The following is a 14,027-nucleotide window of genomic DNA, read 5'->3' as shown; positions in this document are numbered from 1 at the left end:
CATTCACTATCCTTACGAAGAAACAGCTGATTCAGCAAGCAGCACAGCTAAAAGCATGTTGACTTATAATCCAAATACAGGCGACCGCTGATGCCCCAGTTTCTACCGATCTAACACACTCACTCCTTCCATTCGGAGCTTGAGTTTGAGGTAATTAATCACGGCAGCAGTATAAAATTAGAGATCTTATTTGAGGGTGATTAGGTGATTCTTGAACATCATGAAAAAAAAGCATTGTCATCAGATCACAATGCATACATTTGGCTGATCCCTTAGGCCAAAGAAACTAGTGATATGTGCATTCAGCCTCCAGGGAACAATGAGAAAGTGCAGCCCTTTCAAACAAACAACTAGACGTGTGTTAGTTGCAACTGAGATTTAAGTTACCTGCATACTCTCTATTATAGTCACAGTTTGATGTCTTGCAGCAGCCCCTGTCTAACACAAAAACCTCCCTTGTTTTCATGGATATAACAGGAATAATTAGCAATACTGTGGCAGGAAAATGGGTTTTACGAGACCAGAGAGGTGAAAAAAGTCAATACACAAAGGAGATAAAACATGGTATGGTGAACAGGGCAGAAAAAGAGCACTAAAAGTTCAAGCACAAAAGACAGGAGGTGTTCGTTCCTGAGTCTGTGGCTCAAGAGTTTAAGCTCTAAAAACAAATCTTTAGAAAAGAGGCGAAGCAGAAAGTGCAGCAAAGCATTAAATATCAACCTTCCAGTTATATACATCCTCTAATCTTAAGTGTCTAAAATCAGCATGAAACCTGTACCTGTTTTCTCTGTGCATTTTAATGTATCCTCTGCTCCATGAAACTGTGAAATTTTCACATCAGAATCTATATATTCCACTGACTGAAATATAGGCTAAAATGTGCCATCTACCCTAGGCATCTCATAAACAGTTCATTTCTGAATGTAACCCTAGGTGGTCAGGAAGGGGAATAACGATCTGTCAAAATAGAGCCCAGATCCACAAAGCGTGCTTTCAGTGTGCAGGGCCAGATATGTGAAGTATATAATTGCATGCACTGTTTAACATTTATTACATTCAGTACACCATTGCGGTTTGTTTATCGTAACATACCAGGCAAACAGAGTTTATGTGTGCCTAAGCAAATATTTGCGGCACTATATCAAATTCAGCTACCAAATTAAGGATATCAGAGAGGCCAAATAGGGTCGTGTGTGAAATAACAGAGTTGTTAGGCCATCCGCTGTTCCATACACAGATTGCCCTATCACACGAGTTGTTGAAGTGTTTGCACACAGAGCTTTGCCGCCTGCGGGCTTATATATCACACTGTGCCTTATTAAGAGCTTTAACAAAATCTGGCTTTCACTAGCCCCCCTTAGTCACCACTCTGAGGGCAGCAGTCTTCAGGACCTCGGTTTGTGCACAGCCCCGTCTAAACGCCTCGTCCCCCCTAAACAGATTGGGGCAGTGTACATGTGCTCGATAGATAAAAGGCGAGAATGGAGATATTACGGCTGCGCTGTATAAACTCGTAGCAGAAGTGGTCTAAAGTGATATGCTTCTTTCTGCTGGTGTAGGAGATCAGACACACTCAGCTTTATTGGATGTCATGGCTTGATGTGATTCAGTTTTATTTTTCAACAGACTGAACTGCCTATTTAGATGTGCACCACTAAATCCTTCATATTATTCCAATAAAATTCAAAAAGTGACTTGTGTTGAAAACATTTTTTCCCTTTTAAAAATGTCATTTATAGCCATATTTTACGGTAACAAGTTCTGATCACCATGAAGAGAGCATGGTTATGGTCTAATGGTACAACTTCAGCCGTCAGACAGACAAGCCATTCACTTTTATGCAAAAGTAATGAGCAGTGGTCCAAGTGAGTGAACCGCTGACCCGTGAATTGATTATCTCCAGCTGCACGCTGACCCGCTGAAATGACTTCACTGTAATCGTTGAAAGTTATGATGTATTCTGGGTGTAGCCTAGCCTGTGTCCTATTCCTTTCAGCCACCAAAATAGAGGACTCCATTTTATTATAGCATGCTGGGAATTCCCCTCCATTTCCTCATGCTCTTGACCTCCCACTCTCCATTGTATGTGCGAAGAGAGGGTCTGGGGCCAGAGTAGCCTATGCAGCTCTGCCAGGCTGACAGATCGGCTCGTCGTGCCCTCTGCTGCTCCGTCTGCACTGCGGCTCCATTGTTCTGCCCTCTCAGGCCGAGCCGCGGGGCAACTCCTCACCATTGTGTCTGACAGACCTGCAACCTGATACCATGGCAGCAGGCGCCTGCCTCCGTCCCTGTGGAGCACTGATGCAGAATGTATATGTGCATGCGGCTGTGTATGTGTGTACATTAAGTTTTAATGGAATTTACACATACAAAGAATTGTAAGACATTTGTGGTTGTAACTTAACAGAAGCAAAGTGTGGATAAAGTGTTGTAAATATGTGAATTATAATCAGGGGCTTTTAGCAATTAGCCATAACTATCATGCAGGGGAAAAAAATAACGTGATTTATGCACCATATAGGCAGAGGAACAAACGTGGGACCACACCGTAGTAGGTAGGACGTATGTCTACAAAGGCCCAATGCTCCCGTTTAGTCGCAAACTATACACTCACAGTCACAGCTTTACTGCAACAAGAGGAAGACTGACATCTTATCTCACCTCCACAGAGAAATGGAAAAACTGAGCCTGAAGAAGCCTATAGTGCAGACACAACACAACAGCCTATACACATCAAAGCAAGCCCCAACCAAGCTGAGCATGCCGTTGTGTGTCACTGAGGAATAGTCCTCTTTTTATGTAACACACAGATGATTAAAGAGTTCAACACAGCAAGCAGACTAATGACTCCACTGGGTTGCAGGGGAACTCAGGAGAGGAGAAGGCAGGGCCTCTGGAGAATACTTGCTGAAACAGGGATAGGTTCTAAAATATACAAATTTATTCATCAGAAAGCAGTCTTTTTATGTCATCGATGTGTGCGTGTGTGAGTGTGTGCAGGTGGCAGAGAGTGAATGTGAGCGAGAAAGGCGGGGATGAGAGAAAAAGAGATAGCAAGTCTGATCGTATCAGCCCTCTGTGAGCTAAAAAACATCAAGCAACCGGTAACAACCACCATGAAAAAAGCTGCAAACCCTGTCGTAATGTTGGCTTCACTCTCCGCATCTTCATTTCTTCTCTAATAGCATAATAGGTATTTTAAATAGCATTAATAAGTTATCTTGCACCATTTTATCAGGTCACAATTAACACATTCAACTCTGTTGAGTTTTCATTTGCTGCCTTCCCCCCTTAGTTCATCATACATGGTCATGGATGCTAGTGTATACATACAGTATACTCAGATTTTTTTTTTCCAGTCCCTTGCGAGAGGTGACACAGTGATGAATTATTGTGCTGCCTCTGGGACAAAGTGCAGGAATTATTGTCAGTCACTATAGGAGGAGGAATTAATGACCACTACCCAGTGGCAAAGGGTAATCATATGAGATTAAGAAAAAAAAAGATATCTTCAGGCATAGAAGGTGCAACATTTGATCCTGTAATCAGGTGCACGAGGATAAAACTTACACATCAGCAGCCATTCTGGTGGGGGATTATGTCTCAATAAAACGCTGGGAAAATGTAGAGTTTCATAACACTGCATATTAATTTGGCAAAGATTGTGTAAACAGCCCGTAAAATGACACCGAATTCAAGTCTGAGTTAATTTTCGAATAGTTAACATTCCTTTTTCATTATGTCTGTTAACCTTGGTAGAAAATATTCACATGGATTGTAAAATACTCAGTATATACTATATTAGTATTCACATACAGTATACTGTATACTGTATCTTCCACTATGAGGAATATTTTGACAAACTATACTAAACTTGTGTCTCTTTCACAGTGATGGACTGCCAATACTAACTTAATCAGAACCCTCTAAAGTTTTCTATGCTACTGTCAATAAGCCAAATACATCAGCCACTGCAAAATATAATGTATTATTAAGTTTGAGATCCAATGATTTTTTTCTACCAACAAGGTCATTACATTGATATTGCAAATCCCCAGAGCTGCTGTGTTCAACTGGGTTAATATGGTTTCCTCCCACTCTCCAGAGATCAGTCCAGGTCACATTCAGTGTTGCAAAATCATAGCAAGACGTTGTTTAGAGTAGCAAATAGTAGTGTTTCGATCACTTGTTTATAAGGTATTAGCACAGCTGAATGCAGATCTATGGCCCTGATTTGAAGTTTTAATGCATAGAAAATAGAAAGAGACTAGAACAGATGTTTCAATGCAAATCAACATAATGGGATGGTCAGAATAGTGACCAATTTTATGTGTATCGTGTCTGTTGCAAAGAACTGTGACCATAGTGGACAAACTTTCATATAAGCCTACTTGTGGCAAGTTGCAGACTAACTGAGGTAATCACTTATCCTGTCAGGGGTCGCAGGGGGGCTGGAGCCTATCCCAGCTGACATTGGGTGAGAAGCAGGGTACACCCAGGACAGGTCGCCAGACTATCACAGGGCTGACACATAGAGACAGACAACCATTCACACTCACATTCACACCCACATTCACACCTTCGGCGAAAATTCCGAAGTCACCAATTAACTTGCATGTCTTTGGACTGTGGGAGGAAGCTGGAGCACCCGGAGAAAACCCACGCTGACATGGGGAGAACATGCAAACTCCGCACAGAAGGGCTCCCCCACCCCAGGGTTCGAACCCCCCATCCCAGGCTCCAACCAGGAACCCTCATGCTGTGAGGCAACAATGCTAACACTAAAAGATTATACAGTAACGACAAAACAAGCAGTGGAACTGTACGAAGTATGGAGAGGCGTCTTTTGTGCACTATCTCTGTTGATTATAGGCTCAGGCTACTTGATTAGCATCAACATGAGACAGACAAAAGGAAAAGTGTGTGCTGCATGTACCATAGGCCAAAACGGAGTTCTCAAACTAGTGAGCGTGACACACTGTATGGCCTCATTAGCATGTCTTGTCATCATAACAACTAACAATCACCTTTTTCCTTTGAACTAGTCCAATGACCAGTCACTGTTTTGCAAGTCACAAGTAAGTCTTTGTGCATTAGTCCCATTTTAAGTCCCGAGTCAAGACAGGCAAGTTCTGAATCAAGTCCAAATTCAAGGTTGACCAATCCCAAGTCAAGTCTTAAATACTGAACTTCTAGTCTCAAACAAGTCATAATGCACTCTTCGCCAAATTTTATGCTATTGTGCTGATTTTGTATGCTTCTGTCTGTTCTTGCATTTAACTCATCTTAAATTGGGAAAATGTCTATAACTTTCTTTTCCAAAAGTGGCTTGGAGGAAGGTATCAAGTAGTTTCAAGTCAAAAGGCTCAAGTCCAAATGAAGACAAGAGTCACTGGTGTTAAAGTCCAAGTTGAGTTGCAAGTCTTTTTTGATGTTTAGTAAGTCGAGTCGAAAGTCATCAAATTAGAAACTCTAGCAGTCTAAGTCAAGTCCAAGTCATGTGAGTAGGGTCCCCACCTCTGCCAATGATCAGAACAAACAGTTCAACATCCTTTCTACTCTTATTCTATTTCTATGTTTGAATGTGTTTAATGATGTAACATGGGCTCCATGGTGCATTGATGCCACTGTTTCTGTGCATGTATCTCTACTGGTTTTCATCCACAACACATCCACCAAGTGGGAGCAAACATACCTTCAAGGAAACATTTCAGATTTGTAAGTTAAAGTCCATAAATCCTTGTCATATCATGAAGTTGATTTTCCACTTTGTTGATGTTGGCCTATTTGATAATGTTACAGTGCTCTCTCTCTGTCTCTCTCCTTCACCCGTCCATTTTCTATACCTGCTTATCCTGCTCATGGTCGTGGGAGGTTGGAGCCTGTCCCAGTGCACATTAAAACAAAATGGAAACTATATACTGGACAGATTGCCAACCACAGCTCTCCTGTACTTCATTTGTTGTTTTTATTTCTTACTTTGTTGTATCAGTTGATAGCATATGGCTGCTTTTTCCTTACCTTTTCCATTACCTTCTCTACCTTTGTCTTTTTAATCATGCAGTCATGAGAATAAAGAGGGGTTTTCTGAGTTTTGAATTTTGGGGGGATTCCATTCGCTCTCCTGTTGACATAACTCTGAGGCTGTTGCAAACCATTGTGCTGAGAGGAAGCATATTCCGTCCTTAGATTGAGGTGCTATTTTTACAGGTAGCCAACATATTTTTAGAGAGACTCATTGTAATAAGCTGAACGAGCTTTTACAAGAACACATTTGTAAAACTATTCAGAAAAATGGCATCAACTACACAGGGTTGTAAAAAAAAAAAAAAAAATCCACAGTAATGAATATATTAACACATGGGAAGTTATCGAGGAATCATCTTGTTACAATTGATATAACTACAGAAGAATTCATAGTTAATGTGAAACATTGTGCATGTATGAAGTTGTTTTAATACTGCTAATAAATAGAATTGTATTTTTTTTGGCATACATACAAACCACGAGGGAGAGAATTTGAGATAACCTGTTTTAAAAGCAAATCTTTTTACTCAAGTGTATTTGAGCATTCATCCTCTCTGATTCCATTTAAATCTCTTTCAATTCAATCTAGGGATTGTTTAATTTCAGTTTCATATCCACAAGAGCTTTGCTACCCCTTCTCTTTAGTTCAGGGCCTCTTTTAGAAATAGAACATAAAACCCAGAACACACATCCTTTTGGAGGAAGCGATCTTCATCCCTGGATATGGCATTGAAATAGTAAATGCAAATCCACTCAAATGGTTACTCCTCATGAGTGCGATCCAGCAGGGATGACAACATAAACAATGGTGCAGATAGTTGTTCAAACCAGCCGCACATTGCTATTGTTAGGATTAGCATGGTAATCTCAGGGCTGGAAAAGCTCACTGCAGGGACACCTGATCAGCCCGGGTGGATAAGTGTTTGTTCCTTTTTCATCTCAGGCAATTATTACAAGCAGACAGCCTCCATATTATGATGGACATTTAGATTGATGTTGTATGAAGTTGAAACTAGAGGACAAAACATAAGAGAAGTGTGTGCAAGATAAAAATGATGCGAGAGACAACGAGGAGACCTATAACAAGGCAAAGAGAAGGAGAAGGGGAAATATAAAGGAAGAGAAAAGGGAGCAAAATGAGAGCTTGTGTTTGTCTGGATGGGCAGAAGGCCCGCAGAGCTTGGCAGGAGTTCTGCTTCTGACAGCAGCTGTGGCCTCAGTTTTATATCTTAAGGTGGTGCCTTGACTCCGCACCAGCCTTTCTATCTCCAGCTCTCATGTTTTCAATCAGAGGGGACCATAAATTATTGTCAGCAGTAATCACAGCTGTCCATCGTGGGCCTGCTGAGGGGTCCCAGCCTGTCCTGGTGCATCAAGTCACACTGGATCATGGCACCTCTGATATGGGCAGTGGGAAGGCCCTGCAAGCGGGGTAAGATACCACACAAAAAGTTTAAAAGAGGCTTTGCTTATCTGAGAACCTGAAGCAAATGAAACTGATCTGCTGGATGAGGGGCTCCAAGTCTGATTTAAAGGAATAGTGCACCTGAATGCCACCTTTTACAGCTTAAAAAATGATATACATAAACAATGATGCCACCCCACAACGACCGGGTCATGAGTTATGAGAGGGGAAGTGTGTGTCTTTCTTTAAAGTTTTATTATGTTACATGAATCATATGGTGCCTTTTTGTTTTAGGCCACTCACTCACACACACACTTGACCTCCATGCCAAATTTCAGCCTCCTGGGGCAAAAACTGTAGCCGCTAAAGGGTGGGGAAATTTTTGTGGACTGACCAACCAACAGAGCGACCTATAGAGCAGCTGGTCGCGGCTAAAAATATAGGCAAATATAAGGTACATAGCAGACTGCTGACTCATGGAAAATTACATGTTATCCTCAATAGTTAGGAGTAAGCTCAGATGATACTTCCTGCGTTTATTTTTTTGTTTTAACTTTGGTAGAGTTTTGATGACAAGGGGGCGAGTTGTTAACTGCTGAATATTAAATTTCCGGTGAACAATTCCTTTTATTCTGTAATGTTGGAAAGGAACACAAAATGACAGACTGTACATCTGTGATCAAACAAGATCATTAATTGTTGCATTCTTTAAAAAAAAAAAAGATGTGGTTTTTTTCATTTCTTTCTAACCCTGAATGAGAAGGGAGAATGCCTGTTAGATTTTTCACTAAATGCTGGCACAGCTCTCCTCCCTGAAGTCGTAAAGCAGACAAAGTGGGTTTCCCCTCTTTCTTCTGTCCGCAAAATTCATCTGGCTCCTTTGGCAAGCTGCCCGGGTAATCGTGGCACGGTCTGTGTTTTTCACGACAGCACTGTTATTTTGCTGTGAAAACTCTCAGCATGGGGTGGCACACCCACCTCTGGCAAGACACTGCTGTCAGAGCTGATCAGCAGAGAGCAGCCTTCCCTTTCAATTAGCCTTGTCTGTCTAAGAACAGGGCCAGGAGCACCAGCACACAGCCACACAGGCACCCAGTGAAGGAACAGCAAGGAGAGCAGGTGGGAGGAGAGGGGAGAGCTGGAGAAGTAAGCCCCAAAACTCCAAACGGGGACTGAAATACCCTCCACTGCTGTGTGCTAAGTCCCTCTGTACCAGAAAAGGGCTCTGCCATGGCACGTCACAGTAAACACAGGCAGGCTCCATGGAAACACGGCCATTTGGCAGAAAAGCACGGGATGAGATATGGCACCAATGAGGCAGATAATTCCCTGAATAACTATATCTTCCCCCTCATGTGCTATCACGGTGATGAAGAGCGTGCATGTGTGCGAACGAGGGAGAGAAAAAGAGAGCATGCGGCGAAACAGCCATGTCACATGTTGGAGTTACTTGGGAAACAACACACCACAATTTATATGGCACTAATCAAGACACAAATTAGAGGTTGTTTGGGGAGCTTATGAACAGTGTTGAAGGGGCTTGAGGAGGAGCGCTGGGAGTGAAAAGAGAAAGGGTGGCAGCCGTGCCCCTAGGTTGTTTGTCACAAATGCCACATCCAGGTGGGATTTGCAGAGCTGCACCCTAGCCAGCATCTTTCTCTCAGTGGAAAGAGCCTGAGGTGGAGGATGGTAAACATGGGCAGCTGTAACACAAGCACAAATGTCCCCGTGGGCTCGGCTGGGGATTTTCAATAGAGAAACCGCTAGGAGGAAGCACTGTATCGATAACCTTATCAAGTCTGTAGACATTCTTAGCATTCAGAATACTGCTTGCAGATTCACTTCTGCACATTTCAAACACTGCACTACCAACAAAGTGCAGGCAAAGTAGATCCAACCTTTAAGTAAGTCTGACTGGATGGAAAACTTACTTCAAAGGCCTGTCTCAGGTTAAAACAGAACGCAATCTCAACACCTTGAGCCTTTTCTTCCTGTTCTGGTGTTTAGTTCAACAAAGCCAAGTGTGCTGAATAAAAGCAGGAAATAAGAAGTCACAGAGAAGAGGAGGACTGCGTGGTATGCTGCTCCAATTTTCCGAGCTTCATTTTTCCCTTACTGTTGAAGAGATGCTCTACTTTAATGAGTATCATGTGTTTAAAGCTGTTGTAGACGGGCCATTGTACCTATAAAACCAGCAGCTCTGTCACTAGCAGACTGGGACCTGGAAAACCCATCACTGAGTAGAACTTGTAAAACTTTAGTATAAGTACAGTAAAGTTTTCGTCACGCCTGTCATTATTTTTATGCCAACTCCCATTACAGAAGATGAATTAGAGCAAATATCTTGTTGTTAACAATATACTCACTACAAGGACAAGGTCCATGTGGTAGCTGTTCTGGACCTGTCAGCCATATCACATGATCTTTATCAGAAGATGGATTTTGTCCCAGTGTCATAGAGTTGTCCGTCTGTCCGTCCATCCATTCACCCATCCATCCATCCATCCATCCACACATTTTCATTTGCTTATCCAGGGGCAGTAACTTTGATGTGAGGTGCTGGATGCCAATGGTCGTGGGGACAGCAGACTAAGCAAGGTATTAGAGATGCCCCTCTCCCCAGCAACATTTTCAAACTCCTCCTGGGGGACTCTGAGGCATTCCCAGTCCAGATGAGATATAAAATCACTCCAGCGTGTTCTGGATCAACCCCAGGGTCCACCACCAGTTGGACATGCCTGAATGAACCTGTAGCAGGAGGCGTCCAGGCATCCTGATCAGTTGTCTGAACAACCTCAAACGGTCCCTTTTGACCCAAAGGAGCAGCAGCTCAAGCTTCCTCCAGATGTCCGAGCTCCTCACCAGATCTTTAGGGCTGAGCCCAGCCACCCTAGAGAGGAAACTTATTTCGGCTGCTTATCCACAATCTCATCCTTTCAGTCACTACCCAAAGCCCATGACCATAGGTGAGGGTTGGAATGTAGATGGATTTATATATCAAGATCTTTGCCTTCTGGATGGTTTTGAGACCTCAGAATTGCATCTCTGCTCTTTGCAGATGATGTGGTTCTGTTAGATTCATCACACCATGATCTGCAGCACACACTGTGACGGTTTGAGTGTGAAGCAGTTGAAATGAAAGTCAGTACTTGCAAGTCTGAGGCCATGGTTCTCTGCCAGCAAATGGTGGATTGCCATCTCTGGGTTGGGAGAGAGTTACTGCCCCAAGCAAAGGAGTTCAAGTATCACGGGTTCATGGAGTTGTAAATACTCAAATTTCCATTTTTTGTCTGAGCACTTTTAGACCAATTGCTCAGAAAAACATCTTGATTGAATGACTGGTAGTCGTAGTCCAAGTGAGGGCTCTAAATGACACATGCACTCTAACAAACCCAGGCTAAAACCATCTGTTTTACTGTATATATGCTGCTCCGCATGCTTGTACACTTCTGTATTTCATGTCAGAGCAGGGCTTTGTTGTGCTGTGCATTGATGAGGATGTGAGGTACTTGAGTGAATGTAATGCTATTAGCAGTCAGAATATAATTCTATTAGTAGTGCAATGCAGTGCCACAGAGCACATCTAGTAGGACAGTTAGTATCAATGTCAAAGCACAAACACAGTGTTATGACTTTTAAGTGGCATGGAGGACTCTGTATGTACTTTTCTTCTCTATTATGGGCTGGACTCAGTGTCTCAGCACACTTTCAAGCAATGCCAAACTCCAAAAATCCAGCTGCTTTCTCACATCTCTGGTTCCATATGCATCCTGTTCAATCCATATGTAACTGAGGATATGATTCTGTCTCTTTTGTTCTTTTGCCATTCATGAAATATCAATAGGACATTATGGGGATATTTATTCCACCCTTATTTGACCAAACTTATCACGATTATAGGGTCTGACTTTTACTGCTTGAGACTAAAAAAAAAAATGCATTTTCAAATGCCGATGATATTGAATACAGAACAAATATCTAATCTATGTATCTGTGTGTGAATAGAGCAGTTTAGTGACATCATCCATCTGTTGTGCAGATACCAATATTTGTCATGTGAGCTATGACTTTGATAGAAGATTTATAAAGTCAAGAGTTACAAAGCGTGTTGATTATATCTTTTTTTTCACCTGATAAAACATGTCATATAAACACATAGCATGTTACACGCATTTATGTTTGACATTTTGCTTTTTTGGATACATACGTCATACTTTCAGGAAATAAAAGGATATTAAAAGAATACGCACATTTCAAAGTGAATATAAATATTTTGTGAAGAAGGAGCTGCAGGACTTAAAGTACAGAGGGAAGGACAACATCTTCTCTCGCCTTTCCAGCTGACGTGTGGGATGGGGGCCCCTTTGGTGAGCGTTGTTGTCAGCCGAGACAAACTGCAGCTCCTGGGAGTGCCCCAGATCTGACAGAAACCTCCCCCTCCATCAGTCACGTCATCTGAGTCAGTGAAGGAGTCTGCGCCCTGCTCGCGGTCACACTAACCAGGAGACACAAGCTGTTCCTCTCCAGGTGCTCATTAATGCACTTGTCCTTGATACCTCCACCGTACAACAACACAAAGACAAACACATGCCTGCCGTGTTCTAATTACACTTGCACACACACACTCGCAGGGATGTGCATCATGCATTTTACTAAGAGACTTGTAAATGTCAAACAACGGCAGACGCCCCTTTGCTTCCCCCTCCTGCTGTTGCTACTCTTGTCTTTTTTTAATTTTTGGCGGGGAGGGTGGGGGACACACTGATAGTTGTTGAGAAGCAGAAAGAGACAGTGCATGTAGTGCTGTAAAGATGGTTTGAGCCTTTGAAGTGGGGGACGTTGGGGACAGCTGATAGGAGAGCCAGCACTGGAGTGGAGAGCCAGGCTGAAGGAATTCATCAAGCTTCCTCAGCAATTAGCATATGGGCCTAATTATCATATGAAACCAATCCTCCATAACCAGCCCACAATATGACTTCCTATCCTTCTACATTATCACCCATCCCACTGAAAAATGGTGAGCATGGATGACCCCAGTATTGTCTTATACTTCTCCTCTCCAAGGCCTGCTTGAATAACTACCACACCTCCAATGTTCCTTTTTTCCATTATGCAGTTAAGCCAGACAGTTAATTATCCAGGAGCAGGGAGGCCGGGTCTCTTTGCTGGCTGCGATAACGATATGCTTTGCTGGGCACGGAATGAAGAGGGCCAGCCCACAGGGAGCCGTGCTGATGTCAGGCAATCTTTCAAAAAAAGGCCCAGGCAATTAGATGCACCAGTGCTACCAGGGATGACTAGTGTTATTGAGGATACTGGCTAGCTTCTCTAATGGGGGTATTTAGGGCAATTATGATAAAGATGTCAGGGCGACCTCCCCGCGACTGCTGCTTTTACAAGGGGTGCCTCTAAGTGCAAGATCACAGAGCAGAAATAAGGAGTGACTAAAGATGTGGCCAGTCCCGTGTGGAAGTCTTGCCACCAGCAGAACTGCACTTAAGACTCGTCTCATGTGGAAAATACTGTCTAGAGGTGCTAAATGGGCTAATCTGCCCTCACAGTTGAGTTTTATGGGAATTTTGGAGTCTATTATGACAGTCTCAAGAAAATAAACACTCCAGTGCTCAATTAAAGACTAAAGCCTGGCTGATTTGTTTCCATTTAGCATCATAGATTCAGCACATCTGGCCCGGGGAGAGATCGGAGCACTGTTATTATTTAATGGACGAGGGAAGCTGACCATCTGTAAGGTAGCAGAGCCCCACAAAGGGGCCTTTCATGTGGCTACTGTTGTACACTGCCTGCGTCTGAATTGTTTCCACACACACGTTTACCTCAGTCATCACCTTTCAACCACTGGCATCCACCACCTCACATCAAAGTTACACCTCAGGGACACAACCAAGAGCTACTGGTCACCGCACACACCTTTAACCAGCCAGGCCAATTGCAGTGTTAGCATATGCCATCCACATGGCTGGCATGACACTAAACACACACTGACTAATGTTTGAAGTAAGTTCAAAGAGGCAAAAGCAGAGGAAAAGTGCAACGTGGAAGCAGCATGTATCCTCTTTCCTCATCTAAAACAGCCAAACAGCTGGCCATGTTCTTGCAAAGTACTCAGTACATTTCCATGATTGTTTTTATACCATGTCTGTGGATAATGCACCATGATATCCCTCTCTCTGTAATAACCTCTCTGGGTAGATATTAGATAGTCAGGAAACAGCAATCCTGCTATCCAGATGGAGAAAAGCTCTTCAGTGAAGCACATTCCAAAAGTAAGTGTTTCTTTCTGTTGTAGTTCATGGAACCGAGCCATACACTATTTAGGAGAGACTGGGGAGATTAGATATGAAGTTTAATGCAATAAAACCCTCGAAGTACATGAGCCTCTCATTATAACACTGTAATGAAGGAGTGCTGCCAGAGAAAAATTAAACAGACAAGAGAAATGTCAAGTTAATAAACCAAAAATCGTGGTTTTAGCTGCATTGCTCTAAGCATGGAAATGTCCGTCTGTCTGTCTGCTGGCTGGTCAGTCCACCACTTTGGCCCAGACTGAAATGATTCAAATGTCATATGGATTTCC

The sequence above is a fragment of the Epinephelus fuscoguttatus genome, linkage group LG4 (assembly GCF_011397635.1).
Source record: "Epinephelus fuscoguttatus linkage group LG4, E.fuscoguttatus.final_Chr_v1".
NCBI lineage: Eukaryota > Metazoa > Chordata > Actinopteri > Perciformes > Serranidae > Epinephelus > Epinephelus fuscoguttatus.
The sequence above is the reverse complement of the archived record's forward strand: the minus strand, read 5'-3'. Positions refer to the sequence as shown.